The 14,139-nt window shown below is 42.6% G+C and overlaps 1 protein-coding gene across 4 annotated transcripts in view; it reads left to right on the plus strand.

The window, feature by feature from the left end:
- SIPA1L1 (signal induced proliferation associated 1 like 1) overlaps window positions 1-14,139 on the plus strand; it is a 392,555-nt gene that overhangs the window by 22,310 nt on the left and 356,106 nt on the right. Inside the window, exon 1 of one of the 4 annotated variants that reach the window (XM_081116820.1) lies at window positions 1,603-1,999. The exons of the other annotated variants lie outside the window; for them this stretch is intronic. The gene's annotated coding sequence lies outside the window, so the exon portion shown is untranslated. Of the gene's footprint in view, window positions 1-1,602; window positions 2,000-14,139 lie in introns of those variants that run through there. 4 annotated transcript variants of the gene reach the window in all.

Below are 14,139 nucleotides of genomic sequence, written 5' to 3' on the forward strand. Positions count from 1 at the left end.
GAAGCTGCCCTCTAACCTCCCCCTCGGCGCAGCCCTCGGAGCTGGAGGGCGCGTTGTGGCGCCTGCTGCAGCCCATGTGCAGGAGCAGATTCAGCATCCGGTCATCCGATTGCAGCGCTCTCATTCCCACGCTGGCCCGATATTTTAGGAGCGTGAATCAGAGTGCCTGGCGCGGCTCCCTCTGCAGTGGAGAGCTGGCTGCAGGCAGAGTGAAGCCGGGAGGGGGGAGAGCTCACTTCTCAGGGAGCAAATGTGTGTTAGTAACAAGTCTGCCTGGCAACAGCACCAGGAAAGAGATACCAGGCCCCGGCATCACAGCCAGAATCTTCACGCTGGTGGCTGCATCACGCTGCACAATTTTCCTGTTTGGTCGCTGACTACACTCTTTTAAAAAAGAGAGAAAGAAGGAAAAGAAGTGTTCGGTACGTGCATTCTCTGAACGATATCCCCTAACCTGCCACCAAACAGAGGACTGCTGAACTGAAGTGTCACCAAGCTGTGGCTATCTGTGGCTATGTTATGATCGAATAATAAGAAATGAGTTCTGCAGTGGAGTGAGAGGCACAGAAACAAAGCTGCAAGGGGCAGAGCTTATTACCCTCTGGCTAAGTGTAGGACTCCGCTTGGGGAGTAGGCCCCACATTAGGGAGCCAGGGAGATAGCACTTTATTTTTGCCCCTAGTCTGTTAGGCATGTGCTGCTAAACACAGAGTTTCCTATTTCTCAAGGAATCTATTCAGAATGAGGGTGAAAAGTGAAACAGGCCTGATTCAGGCACCTGGACACTTGGGGCTATGGTCAAAGTAGTGGTTGTTTCTACGTTACTCTGATCACAATGCCCAGAGTAGTGACAGGCAGGGTGGAAGCTTAACACAGCTGTGCTGAACTGAACGTGGGCCGGCTCTTTTGCTCACTGAGTGCCCTTGAGTGCAGTTTTTTTTACCCCTTCAGGCAGCCTTTTTACCATCTGGAGAATGAACCAATGATCTCTTAGAGGTCGCCCCAGGTCTGACATTCTAGGATTCCAAGGTCAAAACCAGTTTTACAATCCTAAGAAAGCGGGGAATTAAAAATATGCCCATAAATGTTTATACCTCAAATGCCTGATCTTCAGGCTCCGCTTTATTACCACAGTGTGTGCATGTGAGACTTCAGGCTTAAATGTCCCCGTGAATGCATCTTTTAGTGGTATCTGGGATACATTTACATTTTTAGCATTGGTGTAATTCTATTTGGTTTTATGCCACGGGAAGTTCAAGCCCAATTCAATTAAGGGATTTTATAAAATGCATTTTGAAAGAGGAAAGAATGCACTGCATATGTTATACCATTGTTCTCCGCGTTGTTATCCCATCCAGCACGTCGAGGGTGGCTCACGCTTCAGTCCAAGAATCTGTTAGCAATCCACAAGTTGCATTTTTACTATCTTATTTGGCAGCGTGGAGTTTCAGTTCTGAAATGGACCTGCGAGGTAGGCAGGCACTCCTACGAAACAAAGGCAGGGAGCCTTTCGGTACATTTTTGCATACTTCTCAGCTCCTAATGTAGCTCTCAGGTTGTGGGCTGGAGCACTGAACAGCAAAAGCCCTGGTTGCTAAACCCGGGGATGAGGAGAGTGTCGGGAGCACAGCGCAGGATCGTGTCCAATCTGCAAGTGCTTCCCCTTCCACCAAAAAGCCACAGCAGGCTTTCAATTCCCGTGTGTCGGAGACGGGTGGAGGCCACCGTGCAGGGCTGTGCAGGGGCGGGACTCTGCCCAGGCCACAGCTGCCGGCGACTTCTCCATAAGGTGCACACTGGAGAGAAGCCACCCTCCGTGGAAGCAGAGTAGGCGGCCACTGGGGACTCCACCCGGGAACTCTGGGCCAGCTCAGATGGACACCGAGGGGTCTCCGCCACTGGATAAACATCTCTGGCCCGAGTAAGCAGACACGGCAGCAGGACAGACCCTCAAAGCAAACAGGACAAGAAGCAGAACCCCTGAGATGAGCCAAGTGAGGTATGAGATGGGAGGGGCGATCGCAGGGATGGCTACCCGGGTCCTGCTGGGGCTGTGTAATTGCCGGGAGACACCAAATCTTAACCAGTCAGGAGCCTAAACTGTCCTGGCCAAGGCAGGTCTCAAGGCCAAGCCTGCAGAAGGCGGAGGGGCCGTTAAATACTGGTGGGTGGAAAGAGTCAAAGCTGGGAGAATCGAGGGCCGGGGAGGGTGAAGGCTGCAGATTTGGAACAAAGATAGTGAGTCTTAAATTTCTGGAGTTCTTTTCTATGATGCTTGACCTCATGTAATGAGGGCGACCATTTAAAGGAACTACATACAGGTTTGGACAAAGACAATGGAATAAGAGGATCCACATGGGGTCAGGACAGAATTATTTCCTTTGGAAAATGTCCTTGGATATAAGAAGTTAACTCCAGAACCACGACCTGTATGTATCAGTTCCCGTTGTACTTTTGGCCACAAGAAACAAGACTCAGCAGAAAGGAGTTTGGACTGTAAGGAATATTTATTATCTCACATCACAAGGAGTTAGGTGAGATAGGGCAGTGCCAGGGTCTTCCAATCAGGGGCGGCATACCTACAGCAAGGACCCAATTCTTTCTGTTTTCCCCCTCTCTCATCCGCAGACTGGTCCCCTTAAAATGGCCCTCCCCAGGGCTTCTGCAGTTCTAGGGATCCTTACAGGCAATAATATTCAAGACAGGAAAAAAGAAAGCCCCTCCCTGGTGTAACTTCTTAAGAGCAAGGAATCCCTTCCCAGAAGTGCCCCTTACAACTCTCCCTCACTTTTCAGCTACAGTTGCGTCCCCCCCCCCCCCCCCCCCCCCCCGCCACGCAGTCGCCCAGAGCAGTGTTTTGGCAAGGAAACCCTAGACGCACAGACTGGCCGCGCCTGGCCAAGGTTCACTCTGTGGGGTCTTTCCCCATAGCACAGGGTCATCCAGGCAGGGCGAACAGACCTGGGATTCAGTTTGTGAAAGAGAAGGACTGGGGATCCAGACTGCACCGGAATTCATTGCTCTGGCTAAAGGCGATGGGATTGAGGAGTGGGGTCCCCCAGCCAGGCCTGCTGAGCCCCTCCATGGCCTGTCTGTGGAGAGCCCAGGCTTGGCTGTAAGAGGTTAGGTGACACATCAGGGCTTCTCAGATAGGCAAAGACAGCTCATACCTCACCCCCCTGACTTGGCCCTTGTTACCACACCGCTGCTCTGGTCTGGTGACACTTTAAACCGTCTTAGTTAAGGCTCAAATGCAAGGCAAATATATTTTTTTCAAATGTATTGGGATATAATTGACATATAACATTGGTTAACATTGAGGTGTACAATGCAATGATTTGGTACATATATATGCTGCAAAGTGATGCCCATAATAGCTGAGTTAACATATCACCTCAAATTATCTGTGTGTGTGTGTGTGTGTGTGTGTGTGTTTGTGTGTGTGTTGAGAACATTTAAGATTTCCTCTTAGCAAATTTCAAGTATCTAATACAGTATGGTTAACTCTAGTCACCATGCTGTACAAGAGATCCCCAGAACTTACTCATCTTATGATTAAGAGTTTGTATCTATTGACCAACATATTCCCATTTTCCCACCCTCAACTCCTTGGCAACCACCATATTACTCTGTTTCTATGAGTTTGGCTTGTTTTAGATTCCACATATAAGTGAATTCATACAGTTCTTGTTTTTGTCTGACTTATTTCATTTAGCATAGTGCCCTCAAGTTTCATCCACATTGTTACAAAGGGCAGATTTCCTTCTTTTTTAAGGCCGTTTGTGTGTGTGTGTGTGTAATATTTTATTTATCCATTCATCCACTGATGCGCATGTAGGTTGTTTCCATATCTTGGCTATTGTAAATAATGCTATCATGAACATGGAAGTGTAGATATCTTTTTGAGATAGTAAATTCATTTCCTTCAGATACATACATGGAAATGGGATTGCTGGATCACATGGCTGTTCTATTTTTAAGTTTCTGAGAAACCACCATACTGTTTTCCATAATATCTGTACCAATTTACACTCCTACCAGCAGTGCGCAAGGGTTCCCTTATCTCCACATCCTTGCCAAAACTTGTTACCTCTTATCTTTCTGATAATAGCCATTCTAACTGGTGTGATGAGATATCTCATTGTGGTTTTGATTTACATTTCCCTGATGATTAGTTATGTTAAGCATCTTTTCATATACCTGTTGGCCATTAATATGCCTTCTTTGGAAAAATATTCAGTTCCTCTGCCAATTTCTTAATCAAATTATTTGTGGTTTTGCTATTGAGTGATACGAGTTCCTTATATATTTTGGGTATTAACCTCTTACGTGATATATAGTTTGTAAATATTTTCTCCCATTTCATAGTTGCTGCTTCACTTTGTTGATTGTTTCCTTTGCTGTTCAAAAGCTTTTTAGTTTGATGGAGTCCCACTTATTTATTTTTGGTTTTTTGCTTGTGCTTTTGGTGTCATATCCAAAATATAATTGCCAAGACCAATGTCCAGGAGTTTTTCCTTATGTTTTCTTCTAGAAGTTTTTTGGTTCAGGTCTTACATTTAAGCCTTTAATATTTTGAGTTACTTTTTACATGTGGTGGAAGATAGGGATCCAATTTTATTCTTTTGCATGTAAATATCCAAATTTCCCAGCACCACTTATTGAAAAGATTACCTTTTCCCCCACTGAGTATTCTTGTCTCCTTTGTCAAATATTAGTTGGCTGTATATGCATGGGTTAATTTCAGGGCTCCTGATTCTGTTTCATTGGTCTGTTTGTTTTTATGCCAGTACCATACAGTTTTAATTACTATAGCTTTATAATATTACAAAGTTTAAAGTCATGAAGTATGATGCCTTTAGCTTTGTTCTTCTTAAAATTGCTTTGGCGCCCAGCCGGGCGTGGCTCAGCGGTTGAGCGTCGACCTAGGATCCAGGCGATCGGGGTTCGATTCCCGGTCAGGGCACATGCCCGGGTTGTGGGATTGATCCCCAGTCAGGGGCGTGCAGGAGGCAGCTGATCAATGACTCTCATCATTGATGTTTCTATCTCTTTCTCTCCCTCTCCTTTCCTCTCTCTGAAATCAATAAAGATATATTTTTAAAAAAGAAAAAAAGATTACTTTGGCTATTCAGGGTCTTTTATGGTTTCATAAACATTTTAGGATTTTTTTTTCCATTTCTGTGAAAAAATGCCTTTGGGATTTTGAAGGAATTGCATTGATTGTATAGGTGACTTTGGGTAATGTAGGCATTTTAACAATATTCTTCCACAATTACAGGATATCTTTTCATTTATTTGTATCTTCTTCAATTTCTTTCATCAATGTCTTATAGTTTTTAGTGTACAGAACTTTCACCTCCTTGTTGTTCCTAAGTATTTTATTGTTTTTGATTGCTATTGTGAATGAGATTGTTTTCTTTATTTCTGTTTCATATATTTTATTGTTAATGTATAGAAATGCAACTGATTTTTGTATGTTAATTTTGTATCCTGCAACCCTACTAAATTCATTGATCAGTTCTAACAGTGGTGTAGTCTTTAAGGTTTTCTATATATCTGATCATGTCATCTGCAAACAGAGATGATTTTACTTTGTTCTCTCCAATTTGAATGCCCTTTCATTTCTTTTTCTTGTTGGATCGTGCTGGCTAAGACTTCCAGTACTATGTTGAATAGGAGTGGTAAGTGCTGTCACCCCCGCCTTGCTCCTGATTTTAAAAGAAAAGCTTTCAGTTTCTCACAGTTGAGTATGATGTTAGCTGTGGATTTTTCATACATGGCCTTTATTATGCTGAGGGGTGTTACTTTTATACCTAATTTGCTGAGAGCTTTCATTATGAAAGGGGGTTGAATTTTGTCAAATGCTTTTTCTGAGTCTACTGAGAGGACCATATGATTTTTATTCTTCATTCTATTTTTTTAAATTTTATTTTTGTTTCAAATATTACAAATGTCCCTTTTTCTCCCCAATGACCCGTTCCTCCCCATCCCTTCCCCCTCCCCAGTCCCTCTCCCCATCATTGTCCGTTTCCTTGGATTGTGCATATATATTCTTCATTCTATTAATGTGGTGTATAACATTTGTTGGTTTGCTTATGTTAAACCATCCTTTTATTGCAGGCATAAATCCCACTTGATCATGGTGTATGGTTCTTTTAATGTGCTGTTGAATTCAGTTTGCTAGAATTTTGTTGAGAATTTTTACATCTATATTCATTAAGGATATTGGCCTACAGTTTTCTTTTCTTATAGTGTCCTTATCTGGTTTTGGTATCAGGGTAATGCTAGCCTCATAAAATGAGTTTGGGAGTGTTCATTAATATTTGGAAGAGTATGAGATGGGTTGGTATTCATTCTTCTTTAAATGTTTGGTAGAATTCACCAGTGAAACCACCTGGTCCTGGGCATTTCTTTGTTGGGAGCTTTTGATTACTGCTTCAGTTTCTTAGTTATTATTGGTCTGTTTACATTTTCTATCTCTTCATGAGTCAATCTTGGTAGGTTGTATATTTCTAGGAATTTATCCATTTCTTCTAGGTTATTCAGTTTGATGGTATATAATTGTTCCTAGGGGTATCAGTTGTAACGTCTCCTCTCTTATTTATAATTTTGTTTCAGTCGTCTTTTGTTGTTGTTGTTGTTTAGTCTAGCTAAAGTTTTGTCAACTTTGTTCATCTTTTCCAAGAACCAACTCTTAGTTTCACTGACTTTTTCTATTATGTTTCTATTCTCTGTTTTGTTTATGTCTGCTCTAATCTTTAGTATTTTCTTCCTTTTGCTAACTTTGGGATTAGTTTGTTCTTCTTTTTTCTAACTCCTTGAAATGTAAAGTTATGTCGTTTACTTGAGCTCTTTCTTTTTTTTAATGTAGGCAATTATTGCTATAACCTTCCCTCTTAGAACTGCTTTTGCTGCATGCTATAAGTTTTGTGTTTTCATTTTCATTTGTCTCAAGATGCTCTCTGGTTTCTCTTTAGATTTCTTTATTGACTTATTGGCTGTTCAGGAATGTGTTGTTTAATTTCCATGTGTTCGTAAATTTTTCATTTTTCCTCCCGTTATTGATTTTTAGTTTCATACCATTATGACTGGAAAAGATACTAGATATAATTTCAATTTTCTTAAATTTGTTAAGGCTTGCTTTGGTGGTCCAACATATGATCTATCCTGGAGAATGTTCCATGTGCACTTCAGAAGTATATGTATTCTGGTGAGTCAATCCTGGCAGGTTGTATGTTTCTAGGAATTTATCCATTTTCTCTAGGTTATCCAGTTATTGGTGTATAATTGTTCTAATATGTCTTTTAGTGTCATTTGGTCTGTTATGTTATTCAGGTCAGGGCAAACTTATTTTGCTATGAAACTGAGATATATCCAACGTGGAGATAATGAGATGTTGTCATTTGGTAGAAACAGCAAGGGGTTCAGAATCACATAGACTTGGTTTTATTTTTGAATCCATTTTCTGGTTGAAAGGCAAGGGACAGTTACTTCATTTCTCTGGACCCATCTTAATCACCACAACTCCTTTGCCTTGTGAGTTCATTTTTAGGAGGCAGGGTTGTAAGGGATGCCATGACAATGAATGAAGCTTTCTGTAAGTCTACAAAAAACCCACAGAAAACAGTGCTGACCTAGGGGCTGTGGACGAGGTGGCAGGGAAACATATGGCCCCATTTTTCTCTCCTCCCACCCTCTGATCTCTGTTACTATCCCCCCACCTTGGCCAAACCCAACAAGAAGCCAAAGGGACAAAGAAGGGTGGAGAGTGAATGGTGTGGGAACGGTATTATAAAGGAGCCAGGACAGTTGTATGTGCCTGGTATATACTACTAGGTGTATGGATGGAAATGGATATTATTTTTATTTTCAGAATTCTGAAGTTTTGGAAAAAGGAAAAGTTAAATTTCCCATATATAAGAAACAAGTGTGGCACCCGAGACCGTGTGGTGGGGACTGTGGCTCCTGGCCTTCCCGTTCCTCTCACCTAGAGATCAGGCATGCTAAAGAAAAACGACAGTCTACTGAAATTCAGCTTTTTCAGGAAACCTGCGAGAAGTGTTTACGATGGTTTTGTGATCTTCCCACCCATGTGAATGCATTATGCCTGCCCCCCCCCACAAACTGTCTTCATGCACCAAATGAGGTCTTCACTCTGACTAAACTGACCTGTCAGTGTAGCCAACACTCGATTAAAAGGTCTGACAGAAGCTGTGGTAATGACACCATGGAAGGCCATTTGTCTTCTGCGGTGATGACAGCACCCGTCATGCATGCATCTTGAGTAGTTTTCCTGAAGTGATGGTGACTCCAGCTGACCATTCGATACAGCGCGCTCTGTTCCCTGCACTCCTCAGTGACCAGCGAGTGATGACAGGGCGCTGCTCCATTCTGGACCCAGGAGCCAAACATCTGCCGTCCATGCAAGCTCTCCAGCTCGGAGATGAGTCAGTGTGCAGTAAGAATAAATGAATTATAAAGCTTTTTGCCCTACTCACCTTCTTACTGCAGAGCCATTAACTCAAGGCCCCTATCCGTGGATTCAGGCAAAACGGATCAGCACATCTAACCAGATATCCCAACCTCATGGGGTGGAGCACATTCCCCAACCCCGCACGAAAACCAGCCTAGCTTCTAAAGCACATCAGTTGTTCTCACTGCAGTTTACCTTGAGACAGCAACTGACACGGCCTCCCGTTCTGATTATTTAAGACGATGGCTGTTGGGGCCTGGTTGTTTATTCCACAAATTACACTTTTCCGGTGGCTTGACTCACCACAGGTATGCCAGCTACTGACCAGTTCTGTTCCAAGGGAGCTAATGTTTAAGTCCCTTCCCTGCCAACCCCTTACTCAACTGCTGAGTGAGCCAAAGAGAAAGTATTTTTAATTGGATTCCTGTTTTGGTGAGATTTTACGTGTTGCCCTTAAAATAAACACTAAAGGACGTCCTCTCCTCCTGCTCTCAACATGTAGCAAAAGGAAGGAAAGGAAAGCACGTGGCAGGAGTGAGGAGGGGAGACAGAGACAGGGGTGTTCTCTTAAAAAGAAGAAATGTAGCCCTGGCTGAGTGCCTCAGTTGGTTGGAGCATTGTCCTGTACACTGAAGAATTTCGGGTTCGATATCCGGTAAGGGCATGTGCCTAGGTTGCAGGTTTGATCCCGGGTCAAGGGGGTGTGCAGGAGGCAACCGATTGATGTTTTCCTCTCACATTGCTGTTTCTCGCTCATTCATTCTCTCCCCCCTTCCCTCCCCCCCTCCCCTTCCTCCTCTAAATATACCCTTGGGTGAGGATTTTTTAAGAAATGTCTCAGCAACTACAAGTTAATTTAGAAATTTATAGATAATTCCAAAAGAGGAAGATTTAGCACAAATTATGTTTCTTCTATAAGCAGCAGTTGCTTTATGTAATGAATATGTGGAAGAGCTTTTTGTCATCCTGTGCCTGGAGTTATTTGCTTCAATTATCTTACTGGATTTCCATTCCACCTCCTCCTCCTTCCCTTGAAAGAGAGAACATTGTTTATGAAAAAGGAGATCCAGTTCCCTTCTAAAGTATCAGGTGCCTGTAATGTCACTGACAAAGTGTCTATAAGCAGCCTCCTCTGCAGAAGTGGTGTATGATCCTCGCTCAGATTAGATTATTAGGTCTTATTCGAAGGGGTGCAAGCTCGAGTGTCACACCCTAGAGCAGTGCTTCTCGGCCCAGTTTGCACATGAGAATCACCTGGGGGACTGTGTGTGCATATACATCCCCATGCACACTGATTTCCTGGGCCTCGCCCTAGAAAATCTGATTCAATTGGCCTGAGGTAGGGCCAGGCATCGGGAGGTTTTGAAAGCTCCCTATTGATTCTAGTGTGTACCTAGGTTGAGAATCGCTGGCTTAGAACTTTGAAAAGAAGTCTGCCCCCGGCTGATGTGGCTCAGCGGTTGAGCATTGATCTAGGATCCAGGAGATCACAGTTTGATTCCCGGTCAGGGCACGTGCCCGGGCTGCGGGCTCGATCCCCAGTGCAGGGCGTGCAGGAGGCAGCCGATCAGTGACTTTCTCTCGTCATTGATGTTTCTATCTCTCTCTCCCTCTCTCTTCCTCTCACTGAAATTAATAAAAAGATATTTAAAAGAAAAAGGAAGGAAGTCCTCCCATGCCTGGATTTGTTGCCCTGTCAACTAGGTACATTTCTTCTAAAATTCAAAGGATATCCTTTAGCTGGTTGCCTATCTGCAGCTGATGACGCCAATAACAAAAGAGAAAGGAGCCCTAGCCGGTTTTGCTCAGTGATTAGCACGTCGGCCTGCAGACTGAAAGGTTCCGGGTTCAGTTCTGACCAAGGGCACCTACCCCAGTTGCAGGCTCGATCCCTGGCTCCAGTTGGGGCATGTGCAGGAGGGAGGCAACCAAATGGTATGTCTCTCTCACATCGATGTTTCTGTCTCTCTCTGAAAAGCAATGGGGAAAAAATATCCTTGGGTGAGGATTTAAGGGGAGAGAGGAGAGAGAGAGGGAGAAAGGCAATGTAACACCTGAAGCCTACAACAGCCAAAGTTCTGAAAAGTCAAAAGTTCGAACACTGGGTAAACTATGATGATCCTTCCTTCGCTCCTTCCCCTCCCCCCATCATGTGCATGCATGCTTGCCTGCGCATGTTTGTGCACACACACTCACACAGTGACACACTTTAGCTCTGTACACAAATTCCAGCTTTGGCCCACTTGGCACAAAACACTGAAGCAGCTGGGGTCTGTCAAAATGGTCTTCCTGCCTTTATGGGCTGCAGGTGGCCTCAACTTAGTTACAAGTTGTATTCCATCTTAAATGATTTGTTTGGAATTCCAACACATGTTCCCATAGAAATGGGGTGATCATGGTGATAATGTTCCTAAGTCAGCCTAGTACAGCCTCTTAATCCACGACACAGCTGAACCAAAGCACACAAAAAGTATCTAGGGCAATCACTGTGGGTTTGGAGCACTAGCAGCGTGGCCCACTTTGCTGGATGCCTATATACTGAGGTGTTCCCCGAAAGAATAATAGGAGAGGCAGGAAGAGTAACATAAAATGTCTGTGGTACAGGGAAGGGAGAAATGGTGGATCAGATTTAAGGGTGACCAAGGAACACAGGTAATTCAATGGAGAAAGGATCCTTTTTTCAAGAAATGCATGTATCCACTTGCAAAAAAATAAATCTAGATCCAGACCTTACACCTTTTACAAAATTAATTTAAAATGGGTCATATCCTTAAATGTAAAATATTAAACTTCTAGAAGATACCATAAGGGAAAATCCAGGCAAGCTTGAGATAGCCACTTCAGAAGACTGTGGCAGTTTCTTACAAAGCTAAACACAGTATTATCACACAATCCAGCAATCATGTTCCTTGGGACCAAGCTGTGTTTCAATCAATATTACCAGACAGAGAAGGAAGCAGATCTGTGTGGCAAAGGAAAAAAAAAATCTTCAAGGTTTTAAAATAGAGTGAGGGGTAATTTTATGAGAAGGGAGACACTCTTATTTCCAGGTTAGGTCCAAATCAGTTCATTGCCATTTAACTGGAACCATTTTACTTTTTATGCCCCCCCCCCATAGGTACCTTGTAAGTTGATCTGCACTGGGCTGTGCTCTAGGGGACTGAGAGAGACAAAGTGGTCGGTGACATTTGCAGTCAAATAAGGGAAGATAAGCACACAGACAACTAGACCTGAAGTCACAGAGGAGGGTTCTATGCAATGAGGGAGAATAGCAGCTTTCTTGAAGGGAGGTGAGGTGGTACAATATTAACTCTAAGTAGGTTGTGGTAAGTTAAAGATGCATATTCATAGTAGAGCAATCACTAAAAATAATAATAATAATGATAATAATAATAATGCAGCCCTAGCCAGTGATTAGAGCGTCAGCCCACGGACTGAAGGGTCCCAGGTTCGATTCCAGCCAAGGGCATGAACCTCGGTTGCAGGCTCCATCCCCGGCCCTGGTCAGGGATGCATGTGGGAGGCAAGTGATCAATGTGTCCCTCTCACATCGACGTTTCTCTCTCTTTGTCTCTGCCTCTGTTTCTCTCTCTCCCTTCTCCTCTCTCTGAAAAGCAATGGAAAAAATATCCTCAGGTGAGGATCAAAATAATAATAATAATCATGCAAATAATAATGAAAAGAAGGACAGCTATAAAGCCCAGAAGACTTAAACTCAATAGTAAATAAAATAAAAATTTGATTAAACAAAAAAACTGTGAAATATGTGCTAAGTTTTGCTATTTATTATTTGTATTTAGATTTCGTTAGTAATGTTTTTGCATGGAGAATTTAATCTTTTATATAACCATATTCAATAGTCTTTCTAAAGTGGCTTTTATGTTTTATGTCATATATTTAAAGACATTCCCCAGTCCAAGATTATTTTAAATCCTACTATCTTTCGTTCCATTGGGAAATTACTGTGATGTATGGAGTGAGATAGGGATCCAATTTTATCTCTTCCCCCACAGAGCTGTAAGTGCACCAAAGGTGCTTTTTCTGTGATGCTCCTGGTCATAGTCACAGATGACAAGGGTGCTGTAATGAGCCCTGGCTAAGCTATAGGAAAAACAGGGGCATTTCCTCGTAAAGGACCATACCTGAACTGAGTCTTGAAGAATATGTAAAAATTAGCCTGACAAATAAGGAATGGAGAATTGAAATAATTCATTCCTTCTAAAGATGAGCCCATCGAAGAGGGAATGACAGGAGACAAGTCTCGAGGGATGAGCAGGGTGGCCTTGGATGCTATATTTAGAAATTTGAACTTTATTTTGAAAATGAAGAGGGACCATTGAAAAATTTTTTTAAGTGGGAGAAGGTAATATGCTTAAATTTACATCTTAGAAAGGTTATATTGGAAATGGATCAGAATGGGGTAAACCTGAAGGCAGCAGAGCCCATTTAAGTGAAAACTGGCTTTTTGTAAAGGTCACCTGCCCCACATCCCTTGGCTAATAAGTGGTTGGACTGGACCTGAGACCTAACTACCCTGCTTTTAATTATTTCTTCACAGTTTAGACAAAACCAGCAACCAACTTGCCAGGAAAGAATAAAACCTACCAATAAGTGGTTTTAAGTGTGATTCTTTTAAAGCCCAAATCCAGTATACTTGAACTCCAGTAAGCTCAGCTGAAACCTGAGTGTACAGCAATTTCTAAGCCAGTTCAACGATAGAATCTCATAGTTGGAGGGAAGCCCAGAGGTCCCTCTCCCACCCAGGACTGGAATCTCTTCCAAAGTACACCCAACAGATGGCCCAGGGCCCCTGTGTGAACACTCTCCACCTTCAAAGGGAGCTCCCAGGCCTCCTGTGCCTCTGCTGGTCAGATCTAAATATAAAATGTTCTTTCTCATGTTGAGCCAAATTCTTCCTTCCGGTTACTCTCACCCATCAGCCAGCAGTGTCTTCTCCCTGGGTCTTCTTTCCTCAAAGAAAAACCATTTGTCTTAGAGAGAGTGGGCATTAGGAAATGCTATCATAGGGCCACCATAATGATTATAATGCAGCAATTTTCAACCTTTTTCATCCCACGGCACACATAAACTAATTATTCAAATTCTGCAGCACACCAAAAAATATTTTTTTTGCCAATGTGACCTAAGAAAAATAGGTATAATAAAAATAGGTATAATAAAATAGGTATAATAAAAACAATAACAATAATTAACTACCCATTTTGCTCCAAAGTGACTTTTTAAGAAAAATCAGGTGCCTATACTTGTATATAAGGATTTCTGGTACCAAGAATTAACCAATCAGATGCAACCTTATTATGCGACTTGACCAATAAGATGCAACTCTCTTATATGACCTATATATTTATAGTTCAAGGCGGGGCATTCACACCGGGCGGCTGTTGTGTTGGCTGCTGTGATTTTTTTTATCTGACAATCTAAGGGAAAAGAGGCCAGTGCCCCCGACTAAATAGTCAGGTATTGCATGTTTCAAACATTCTCGTGGCACTCTGGTTGACAATCGCTGTTATAATGTTTAAGATGTACCAACAGTTGCACAACAATATGAATGTACTTAATGCCACTGAACTGTACCCTTAAAAAGAATTAAGATGAAAAATTTTATGCTATGTTTTGCCATAATTTTTAAAATTTTTAGTTTT

This window comes from Miniopterus schreibersii, assembly GCF_964146895.1.
Source record: "Miniopterus schreibersii genome assembly, chromosome: 1".
Classification (NCBI taxonomy): Eukaryota; Metazoa; Chordata; class Mammalia; order Chiroptera; family Miniopteridae; genus Miniopterus; species Miniopterus schreibersii.